The sequence below is a fragment of the Globicephala melas genome, chromosome 2 (assembly GCF_963455315.2).
Source record: "Globicephala melas chromosome 2, mGloMel1.2, whole genome shotgun sequence".
NCBI lineage: Eukaryota > Metazoa > Chordata > Mammalia > Artiodactyla > Delphinidae > Globicephala > Globicephala melas.
The window spans coordinates 104,876,189-104,885,960 of record NC_083315.2 but is presented as its reverse complement, the minus strand read 5'-3'; the positions used below and the strand labels follow the sequence as shown (position 1 = coordinate 104,885,960).

Below are 9,772 nucleotides of genomic sequence, written 5' to 3'. Positions count from 1 at the left end.
ATTTTAATGCAATATTTTTAAAATTAATACAGAAAATGAAAAACATCAAAATTTAAAATAAAGACAGGGTCATATTACTGGTTTTCCCTTTTTTCCTTTTTCAGACTCCAAAAATGCCTCAGCAGAGTTCTGTTATGGATCCTACGGTGACTTTCCACTTGGGTACTTTTATTAAAGGTGCTTCCCAAGAGTCAGTTCTCACACCCCTTTCCACATTAGTATCAGTATCTTACTTCTCTTCTTGAATGCCTCAGCATTTATCTGTAACCCTCTTCTGTCTGGAAAACCTACTTCCCTTAGTAACTGGTCGTACTTTGATGGCAATCTGAATCATCTCGGATACTCGCCAGCGCCTTCCCAAAGCAGTGGGCACTCAGCTGCTCTTTGGTAAAAGAACGCAGAAATCACAGTCCTCACACTGGCTGGCTGTGGGGTTGAGCAGAGAAGGAACTCAAATATATTTTGTTTGGTCCAGAGTGCTTTTTAAAATCTGAATTAGTTATCAAGATTGAAAAACCAGGATATTTTACATTTTAAAAAATCGAAATCTCTGTCATTTCTTGAAAAAAAAAATCAGAAACTCTAGCCAAAGCAGGCCCCGATTCTTCCAGGATACCAACGGGAGTTTGCAGCCCAGTGGCTCTGCCTTCAGAGCTCTCTCCAGTTCGCCACCTGCTACCCGTTTCACTCACTCACATTGCCGGCCAGGCCCTATTCGCTCTTTTTTGGCGACCCTAGGCTTGAAGCAACGAGTGCACTGGATAAAACCAATCTGCTGGGTCCACTTGTTCTCTCGGGGAGAATAATGTTTCCTCGTTGTCCTTTCTAGGCTTGCAGAGGCTCACAGAAGCAGCTCACCTTTCTCACCCACAAACTTCCCACGACCCGTGAAACTTGCAAGGCCCTCCTCCTTCACTGTTTCTCCCCCGCCCTTTGCTCCAGGGTCCCCTCCCCGGCACCGGCCCTTCCCTCCCTCCCCCACCCAAGGCTCTCCGGAGCTCGGGGCGGGTCCCCGGCCCCCAGCTCGGCCATCTGCCCCGGCCCAGGGCGCTGGGGCTCGCCCACGGCGGCACTGGGCATGCTCAGAGGCGGCCGCACGGGCAGCTTCGCTTCGCAGGCGCTAGCACTCGGCGGCGGGCGGGCGCGCGGCTGCAGCTGGAGCTCCAGCGCCTGGAGTTGGAGTTGCCGGGAGTTTCCCCCCCTCCCCCTTGCGCGCGGCAGCTGGAGCCGGCGCTGCAGCCGCGAGCGGCGGCTACCCAGCACCCGGGCCGGCCGAGCCTTGTCCGGAGCCCGGAGCCCTGCGCGGGGCAGCTCCCGGGGAGGAGCCTTGCGGGCTGGGACGCGTGCAGCGCACTGGCACTGCCGGGGCACGAACCGGGCTGCAAGGTAGGGCCGGGGCGTGGGGAACCAGGCGAGTGAGGCAGAGGCCAGGCCGGGGGTTGCGGAGGGTGGAGGATGCGGCTGCAGAAGCTGCGGCGTTTGGGGCGCCCAGCGCTGGGTCTGAGGCGCGTGGCCGGGTCGGGGACGCCGCTGCGGGGCAGAGGGAGTAGGCAGGCGCCCAGGGAGATGCTTTCAAGTTGGCGAGCGACGGGAGAGGGGGCCGCGCGCTCGGGCGCAGCTGCTTTGTGCGCGCCGAGAGGGACTCGGGTCCCTGGTTCTCCCCAAACCTGGGACCCGATGTGCGGGCAGGGCTGAGCAAGCCGCAGAGCCGAGCAGTTTCATCCGAAAAGTTGAGGATGGAGCCCTTCTTTCCTCACTGTCCCCGCGGTAGGATAGCCCCGCGGGTGCCGCCCTGAGGCCCCCAGTGTGGAGGAGCTGCGCCCCTGGGCTAAGTTCCTCCGCCCCCGGCTGAAATCCACGAATCACCCAGATCTTCGCTTCCCTGGCTGGCGTCTAGGAAAATCATTCCTGCCAAATCTGAGGTAGGCTGCCCGGGCGGGAATGGCTCCCTGCCTCCGGGACGCTTAGCTGGGCGACGCCCCCTTCTCAACCTAAGACGTGGCCAAGGGCGCCCGGTTCCGAGTTAGTGCTTACGGTGCGCACTGGAATGGAGCCTCACACACATGGCGGGGAACGTGGGGTAGGTGGATGGCCTGATTTTTCCTCTAGTCTTTTCTCTGCTTTACAACACCCCACCAACCCCACCCGGCTCATCTTCGCAGAGGACAGGACCTGGAGGGGAAGGCCAGGTGGAGAGTTTGGGTTGACATACTGTTCCTTAGGAGAGGATGCCTGGGCTGTATCTGGCTTGGGCTCCAGCCCCAGGACTTCATAACGAGCCCTCTCCCCTTTCGGTTATTCTTCCTCAGGGACCGGGTGGGAAGGAGTAGGGGCGGTGGGTCCACAAGAATGTCCACTTCGTCCCACCATCTCCTAAGAGTGCGTTCCAGGGGACCCCAGGACCCTGGAACTGGCGTTATGTGGATTACGAGAATGTGGAGGATGCTGACCGTTCTCCTAGCTCCACTTTTTTCACTTCTTGTTTTGAGTTTTGGGGTTTTGCCTGCACACGAGTCAGAGCTGCTCTGTCATAACCGGGGGATGGAGGAGCTTCAGCCTGGCAGTGAGCCGCTGTTCACCTCCGAGGCTGCTAGTGGGAATTGGTCCAGAAATGATTATGCAGGCTAGAAATATGCCTCTTCCCCCCCCCCCCCCCCCCCCCCCGTCTTTTGACTGAACACCTTGGCTGTTGGGTTTGTGTGTTAAGTTCTTAAAGGAGAACCCACACACTGCTCAAGTATTATGTTTTAGGGAATCACCATTTCTGCTACATGTTCTTCTCTTTGCTTTTTTCCTGAGGGTGGGGGTGGGAATCTGCTTTGGGGCAGATTTCCAAATGTGGAAATCACCTGGTGTTGGTACACAGGTTCTAGAGTGAGATAGACCTGAGGTCAAGATTTAGGTTTACAGTCGGATTACTATGCTAACTGACAAATTGTTGGACACTCTGAACTTCAGTTTTCTCTTCTGTCAAATGGGGATAATAGTGGCCTTATCTCCTTTCATTGCAGGGTTGTTGTGAGACCTGGGGGAGATAATGGGCATCAGAAGTGCTAAGAAAACTTTAAAGCACCAATTGTGTTTTCCTGTGGCTGTGCTCTTTACTCAGTTTTTTTTTGAATTAACTACTTCTTTTAATTGTAACAAGCTGCCTGAATCTTCTCTCCTCCACCCACTCTTCACCAAAAGGTTTGGTTTCTCAGGGCTTTGGAAGTCGCTCTTTATCTTCTTTTTTCTCTTCCCTTAAATCCATCTCTTCTTTGATTTTAAGGGTTGAGGCTCCAGTCCTTGTATTTATCTGAAGGAAGCAGCGAGGTGTAGTTTAGGAGATGGGAGCGTGGTGGGGTGCCTCATCAATGTTCAGAATCCTGGGCCCCAGAACTGGCATGTTAACAAGGCCCCAGTTTGAAATCCGAGGTTGATGAAGGAGTCAGCAGACCTGGGGCTGGAGCTCTGGCATGGTCTCTAATAGTGACCTTGAACTAGGGACTCAACCCCTCATCAGTGGAATCAGACTGTGAGCTTGAGGGCCAGTGCTGATCAGAGGCAAGAACAGGTGAGATGTCTCTCACTCAGTTAATAAGGGATTAATCAGGCTCCTGACCCCTCCTCCCCCCGCAGGTGCTGCACCTTCCCTAATCCTAGGGTAGTGGTTCTCAAACTGGAGCATCAGAGTCCCCTGGAGGGCTTGTTAAATCACAGCTAGCTGGGCTGCATTGCCAGAGCCTCTGATTCTCTGCGTCTAGGATGAGGGGAAGGGGGTCCAAGAATCTGCATCTCTAACTAGTTCCAGGTGATGACAGTGCTGCTGGTCCAGTGACCATGCCTATAGAATCACTGACTTAGGGGGTGAGAGAGAGTAAAGAGAGGTGAGATTTGTTCAGAAACACCATTATTTTAATACGTCATGTATGGAGACAGGGTTTCTTCAGGCCGTTTTAGGAACTTGCCTGAGGCATTTTCTATTTCTGATACCTGTGCCACTTCTCATTGTCCAGTGTAGATAATTCTGATTGCTTTTCAAATGAATGAATTTTACACAAAAGAAGTTCCCCCTTCTTTTCATACTGTAAAATACTTAGCCTCTGGTTTCCAGGACACTCTTGGATAGGCTGAGATTGGTGACCTTGATATTGATAAATCCAGCAACTACCCTATTTCCTTTCTTTGGGGATCTCAGACGTTTGTGGAGAGGAGGTTTCGAGAAGTTCTGGCAGCTTAAACCTTAAGATTGGAGAACAGGGGGCTTCCCTGGTGGCGCAGTGGTTGAGAGTCCGCCTGCCGATGCAGGGGACACGGGTTCGTGCCCTGGTCCGGGAAGATCCCACATGCCGCAGAGCGGCTAGGCCCGTGAGCCATGGCCGCTGAGCCTGCGCGTCCGGAGCCTGTGCTCCCAGGCTCCGCAACGGGAGAGGCCACAACAGTGAGAGGCCCGCGTACCGCAAAAAAAACCAAAAAAAGATTGGAGAACAGGTGAATCACTTATGAGCAAGATTAAAAAGAATTTGCAATGTGGTGTCTTCTCTGAAGGGACAGCTTTGGGGGAGGTGACAGATGTCCTGTGGTGGTCAGATCTGGTGAAGGCCTTCCATTCCTTCTAGAGGATGGTACTGTTGGCCGTAACTGAGGGAGACCCTCCATCACTGTCTGAGGGCTGGGAAGCCCAACGTTTTGGAGCAGCTGTGCAGTATCAGTGCTGCTCTGTGTAGCTGAGTTTATAATCGAGCACTGTTTGGGCACAACCCAACCTTAATCTCTTCCTTGCCCCCTAAGCTATGGTCCAGGTCTGACAGTTCACTATGACTTAAGGTGGCCTGGGTTGTGGCCTTGAATTTTAGCTGCTTTGTATCAGAGAGGCTTCGGGAACCTGCTGGAGTCAGGAAGATTCCCGAGATGATATTCGAGGGCAGAAATAAGGTTTACGTAGCACCCAAGTGGACTGTGTGTCCAAGGGGCTCTTGTGTTGCTGTACCAAATGGAGTCCAGCTGACTGTCAGGCTTTATCTCAGCTTTCCATTTGTGCTTTGTTTTCGTTTTCAAGTGATTAGCACTAGAGAAACCTATCAGTAAATCAGAAACCTATTCAAAAACTCAAGTGTACCACTTAGTGTTCCAGCAGATAAATCTGCAAGGCCCATGCCTGTCTTCCTGACCGCAATCAGCCCTCAGTAGACACAACCTTCAGCTTGAAATTCTTTAGATGCACTAATCACTGATATAAATGGTTTCTCCTACTTAACACGAGTACAGAAAATTTCTATTTTAAAATTCTTTTCCATAACTTGATATTTATATTTTGGGTGTTACCCCTACTTTTTGCGGGGAGGATTTCTTTTCCAGGGTGGGGAAGCTTCTTTCCTTATCACTGTTATTCACTTTTTTCAGCACATGACCACTTGATATCTTGGCTCCCTTGGCTAAGTTTGTTGTGAGACAGTCATTTTGATAACTTTATTTCTCTTTGATCATCAGGGCTGTTACTGGGTCCTAGAGAGTCATGGTCAGTTCCTGGAAGGCTCTCTTCCTCAACTGTCCTAGAGGATTCTTTTAAAATAACACTCCGTTTATACTGCACTAGCTCATTTCTAAGATCCTTTTTTTTTCTTTTCACATTTCATCATTTTCCAATTTCAAAAATCTAGATGGGTCTGAAAAGTTATGAACACATTTAATGTATGGTTTCTTTCTTCTCTTCCTGTAACCTGTTAACAGTGGCTTCCAATGAATGGCATCCTAAAACAAAGCAAGTTTGGTTCCTGACCTGGGTAGAAAATGTGGTTCCTGCTGTCCAGCTGATAGAATTGAGCAGTCATCCAATTAGCTCAGCAGTTCCCAGAGCACTGGGAAGAATACTGTTAGGTGGATGTTGATAGGTGTGGTCTTGTAAAGGTCAAATCAGTTTGGAAGCGCTGCCTGTTATTTTCCCGTCTCAGAGATTCTCAGTGTTCATCCTTGTATCAAAGACTCTGAGAAGGACTGCAGTTAACGATATCGACAACAAGAAACTTAGTTCTATTTATTTAGACATTTCCCAGAGCATTTTGAGGTTATGTGTGTAGCTTCTAGGACTGCTTTACTGAATCAGCACATCCCAGCAGTTCTAATATATTATTTAACACCATCTATGGGTAGGGTGGTTTCACCTGGTCTATCTCTAAAACATAGGGGCATTCATAAGCTATGGATATTAATTGATGCATGGACTGTACAGGTGGTTACTGTTTATTTCAGAGTAGAGAGAAGCCGTTTGAAGCTGTGGTGGCTGAGGAAGCCTACATGGATGGGCTAGACTATGAAAACTCTGGCAACGATGCGTAGCACTTCTGTAGAGAGGAGAAAGGGTGTTTTAGGTTGCTGGTGTTAGGGAGCAGAAGTGTGAAGTCGTACTTGCGCCTGCATATAAATAAATACCTTTCAGAGCACATAAGACAAGCGATGTGCCTAGCACAGAGTGAGACTGTGTGAATCTGTGGCAGTGGTCAAAGAACCTGTCGTCAAGTTCTTTCTTGATTCTGTAAATTCACTGAAGTAGCAGATGAGTTCTCGTGACCACAGGAGAGCTTGTTGTGGATAAAGGGGGGCACCCAGGTTGAAAGCAAGGAGGGGTGCATGGGACAGAAAGGGAGAGAGAAAGTGTTCCCAGGCTTTCAGAGCGTAGTGGTTCCAGGTGCAGAGGGATTAATTCAAATGTATGTCCAGCTGAAGAATATTGGATATTTGGGGGAAGAGCTTTTCAGGAAGAGGGGAACTTGACTGGAGTTTCAAAAATAAGCAAGAACTCTTATAACTCAACAATAAAAAGGCAAATAACCCAATTTATAAAGGAGCCAAGGGGCTTCCCTGGTGGCGCAGTGGTTAAGAATCCACCTGCCAGGGGACACGGGTTTGAGCCCTGGTCTGGGAAGATTCCACATGCTGCGGAGCAACTAAGCCCATGCGCCACAACTACTGAGCCTGCGCTCTAGAGCCCGCGAGCCACAACTACTGAGCCTGCGTGCCACAGCTACTGAAGCCCGAGCGCCTAGAGCCCGTTCTCTGCAACAAGAGAAGCCACTGCAGTGAGAAGCCCGCGCACCGCGACGAAGAGTAGCTCCCGCTCGCTGCAACTAGAGAAAGCCTGCGCGCAGCAACGAAGACCCAATGCAGCCAAAAATACACACATGAAATAAATAAATTTATTAAAAAAAGGGGCCAAGGATTTAAATATACATTTGTTTTTTCAGGTAAGATATACAAATGGCCAATAAGGGGATGAAAAGATGCTCAACATTATTAGTCCTTGGGGAAATACAAATCAAAACCTCAGTGAGGTACCACTTCACACCCATCAGGATGGCTTTGATCAAAAAGATGTATAATAACAAATGTTGGTGAGGATGTGGAAAAATCAGAACCCTCCTACATTACATTGTTGATGGGAATGGAAAATAGTGCAGCTGCTTTGGAAAACAGGCAGTTCCTCCTCAAAATGTTAAACATCAGGGTAGCCCATGACCAATTCCACTTTTTGGCAAATCCAAAAAGTTACATTAGCGGTTGCCAGGAGCTGGGGGGCAGGGCAAGAAGAATGGGAGGGCCTGTTGATGGACATGGGGTTTCTTTTGGGGGTGATGAAAATATTCTGGAATGGTTGCACAACTTTATGAATACATTAAAACATTGTGAATACATTAAAACTACTAAATTGTACACTTTAAAAGGGTGACTTTTATAGTGAATATCTCAACTAAAAGAAAAACAGTAAGAATGCCACTGGGGGTAGAGTGAAAGGAGAATAATAAGAAAAACGTGGAGAGAGAGAGATGCAGGAATAGGCTATCAGTTTCAGAGCAAATTTTCTGCTCTTGGGTAAAAAAAAGGTAGCTAGATAATTCCTTTCTCCTTGTTTGTCTTTGGATCTTTTAGGATTTTTCTGTTACTCTTTCATCCCAAAGTCCTTCCTCTGAATTAAGAGGGTCGTGTGCCAAGTTGCTTCTGAGTCAGTGGAATCGTTTTCATGGCAAATACCCTGTGACCTTCAGAGAGGAGTGTGTTTCTGGGCTTTGCTCTGGGGACTAACTCCATATTTAGGCTTCGTTGCTGTGATCCACTAGAGGGCAGTGGGCAGGGCTGACCGGGCAGCTTATGTTTAGCTTCTCCCTTAAGATTTGACTGTGGTAGACGTTTTAGCATCATCTTCTAAGTTGTTAGTGGAACTGTGTCAACACTGTCCTTAAAAAAAAATCTCTGGGGTTTCCCTGGTGGCGCAGTGGTTAAGAGTCCGCCTGCCGATGCAGGGGACACGGGTTCGTGCCCCGGTCCGGGAAGATCCCACATGCCGCGGGGCGGCTGCGCCCGTGAGCCATGGCTGCTGAGCCTGCGTCCGGAGCCTGTGCTCCGCAACGGGAGAGGCCACAACAGTCAGAGGCCCGCGTACCAAAAAAAAAAAAAAAAAAAAAAGTCTCTGTATTAAACAGGATTCATGTGGTACTTGGCACTACACGAGCATCGGTGTATTTGGGTGCAAGAGTCATGATGCTAAATGAGGTTAAACACCACTGGAACAGTTGTTCCCTTGGTAGAGACTTTCTACTCCCTTTAACAGTGTAGTGTAGCCTAGCTGTGCTTCTCCAACTCGTGGACAAGAGCACTTGGGGATCTTGTTAAGGTGCTGATTCTGATTCAGTAGGGGTTGGGGTCTGGGATTCTGCACTTATAACAAACTCCCACTGAGGCATGTGCTGCCAGTCCACGGATCATTCTGTGAGTAGAAGCTAATACAGTGTGAAGATGGCAATGGCGTGGGACAGAGCTGAATGTGAAATGTGGCTCCACCATTGATTTGTTGTGGGAACTCGGGTGGGGTAGTTAACACCTGAGCCATGGTTTTCTTATCTGTAAGATCAGAGGGAGACCTAGCTTGTAGACAAGTACCTAATATGATGCACCTGGAACGTTTAATGTTCTTTGCCTTCTCGTCCCACAAGGGCTAAGAATCCCACTGTTAGGACTAAGGAAAAAGTATATGGAAGAAAGCCAAGAGCTTCGAAAAGTTTTCTGATTTGTGTGGGTGAGGTGGGGGTAGGGGGAGAGGCTGTAGGGGAGAAGGGCATGAATCATCCTCAGAACAATGTAAATTTGCATATTGATTCTTAAATTACCATAGTTTTGGTAAAGTCACAGAGCTAGTCTCAGCTGAGTCTGGCTGACTTTCAGTCAAGGTGTTGGGTCTTTTTCTTTTTAATTTATTTTATTTATTATTATTGGCTGTGTTGGGTCTTCGTTGCTGCACACGGGCTTTCTCTAGTTGTGGCGAGCGGGGGCTACTCTTCGTTGCAGTGGCTTCTCTTGTTGGGGAGCACGGGCTCTAGGCACACGGGCTTCAGTAGTTGTGGCACGTGGGCTCAGTTGCTCCGTGGCACGTGGGATCTTCCCGGACCAGGGCTCGAACCCGTGTCCCCTGCACGGGCAGGCAGATTCTTAACCACTGCATCACCAGGGAAGTCCAAGGTGTTGGGTCTTGAATCTGCTATCATGGAGTTGGTTTCTTTTTGACCAGAAAGGCAGCCCTGAGCTGCTCAGTTGGTGCTAAGTTTCCTTCGTGTGGTGGTCTCAGCCCATCCTTGCCTGGCTGCCTTCCCCCCATCACTTACTGATTTTCATCTCTTATGCAGACGGGAGGCGATAAAGCGACCTAAAATGCACACCGTTGAGTTTCATTCACAGCGGGAGTGAACGTTTCTTGGGATTAGGTTGAAAATATTCGCTTCATTGTTGGCTGTAGAAAATCTGG

General features: G+C 49.3%; 1 protein-coding gene across 4 annotated transcripts in view; it reads left to right on the top strand.

The window, feature by feature from the left end:
- The first annotated feature begins 1,127 nt into the window (after nt 1-1,127).
- Nucleotides 1,128-9,772, top strand: part of STXBP6 (syntaxin binding protein 6) — a 273,630-nt gene continuing 264,985 nt past the window's right edge. Inside the window, exon 1 of one of the 4 annotated variants that reach the window (XM_060294688.1) lies at nt 1,128-1,386. The gene's annotated coding sequence lies outside the window, so the exon portion shown is untranslated. Of the gene's footprint in view, nt 1,387-1,903; nt 1,923-1,995; nt 2,081-9,772 lie in introns of those variants that run through there. The other 3 variants (XM_060294687.2, XM_060294686.2, XM_060294685.2) reach the window with 3 other exon arrangements.